Below are 2,182 nucleotides of genomic sequence, written 5' to 3'. Positions count from 1 at the left end.
ATATTTGTAACACCTCCCAGGATGGTTATAAGACTCAAACTCAACAATAGATGTAAAAGGCTGTTCCAAACTGTAAAGAATTAATTGTTATTTGAGGTTTTTATGACCCTATCTTTTGACTAGAATTAAAAAAACAAAAACACCTTGGCGCATACTGGCCTGGGGCTCCGCAAACTTCATGGTACTCCACCCACTGGTTGTAGCCATTGCCACAGTGCTGGCACCTCACATCATCACCACTCGCTGACACCTACATGGGCCTGGCAAAATTATAATGATTGGAAGCCTAGTGAGTGCAGTCATGTGACTGTCAGAGCAGCTGGGGGCTGTGTACGGTTTGCTAGGAAGGGGGAAGAAAATTCGCCAATCTTGTTGGAAGCTGGAAGGCCACAAGAGTGCTGTTGTGTATTCTCAGCTGGTTCCTGGGCGGTGGTGTTTTTTCAGGTTGCGTAATTTCCCTTTCCCCATTTTCTTTTTTTTTCCTTTTTTAGTGAGGCAATTGGGGTTAAGTGACTTGCCAAGGGTCACACAGCTATTAAGTGTTAAGTGTCTGAGGCCAGATTTGAACTCAGGTACTCCTGACTCCAGGGCCAGTGCTCTATCCAATGCGCCATCTAGCTGTTCCCCCCCCCCCCCATTTTAGTTTCTTTCCCTTGATCCTACTAATCCTGTTTGTGTTTTGTTTTGTTTTTGTTTTTTTAAGTTCGTTCTTGTTAAAATAAATCCTGCTCTGTTTTGAGGGAGATTGCCGGTCTCCTTCCTTGCCCCAATGTTGTGGCGAGCCGCTTAGCTAACATTCCCCAATTAAAAATTGGTCCCCACAAAACTTAAAAATTATATGTCAGTTATTATATGTTTTATATATATTATATATGGGACAGTAGATAATGGCAGGCCTGAAGTCAGGAAAACTAATTTTCCTGAGGTCAAATTTGGCCTGAGACAATTACTAGCTGTGTGACCCTCATGCAAATAACAACCATTTGGCTCAGTTTCCTCATCTGTAAAATGAGTTGGAGAAGGAAATGGCAAACCACTCCAGTATCTTTGCCAAGAAAACTCCTAATGGGATCACAAAAAGTCAGACATGACTAAAAAGTGACTGAATAGCAACAACAGTGGCTTATACATCCAGTACTATTACATAGATCAGTAGAATTAGTTGAGGTAAGCAGTACCAGAGGCTAAAGTCATTAGGTAAACAATGGAGTGTTTTCACACAACCCCCCATCCCCACTCAACAAGGGATTAGAAATATAGAAATACTGACAAGTTCAGAGTAGCCACCAACTTCTGGCAATAACAACTAAAAGGAGAAACTGCCCGTGGGTATAAAGAGACATTTTCTTGATGCTGATGATTATCTGAGACTGATCCATTACTCTGGTGAGCCAGAATAATTACTGAAACTACACGTGAGCATTTATTGGATGGCAGATTGCAGAAGGCTGGGGGAGCACGATTAATTGTTGTTCCTTCAGTAATAGTGAACTTCATTATGTTGGCCTCATATTCAAGTTTGCCATTTCTCTCTGTGTTTTCTGCTTATGGAATTTAATAGAAGAGGCCTTGTTCTGTCTATTTGTGTCCAGCAGTGGGTGGAGAGGTTGGTGGAATTTCCACTTGTTTGTGGGTGTCCATGGAGGGGTTGTAGAATTGAGCTGTAATCTCACCATAGGTCAGAAAGAACACTGTGGGAAGGTGTCTATTTGAATTTATTCATTCACTCAACAAGAATTCTAATAGGGTATGCTGGTAGTCACTTACCTAGGAGTTTGTTTTAACATAATTTTTTTTTTCTCTCAGAATACTATAACAAAGAAGAAAATTATCATTTCTTTTTTTACTAGACCTGTGATTTCATGGGTACAGGCAGCGCCTGGTAAGAATTTCCTCTGCCCCAACAGATTGAAACTTTCTTTGCTCTTCGAAAGTTGTTTGAGGGCACTGAATGCTTATGCTTCTTGTCCTGGGTTACAGAGTAAGTATGTGTCAGAGTCAAGACTTGAAGTCTTTTTGGCTCTCTTAAGTAGGTGACAGAATAATTTATTCTACATTCATTTTAAAGGTGGAATTAGGATCAGTCAGTCCCAGGTAGATACATTTCAGCCCACTATGAGGATGAACTTTTGACAACTTACACTCTCCTTAAATGGAACAAAGTTGACTTAGGTGATAGAAA

Source organism: Dromiciops gliroides, chromosome 3 (genome assembly GCF_019393635.1).
Source record: "Dromiciops gliroides isolate mDroGli1 chromosome 3, mDroGli1.pri, whole genome shotgun sequence".
Taxonomy (NCBI): Eukaryota; Metazoa; Chordata; class Mammalia; order Microbiotheria; family Microbiotheriidae; genus Dromiciops; species Dromiciops gliroides.
This window is presented reverse-complemented; position numbering follows the sequence as displayed.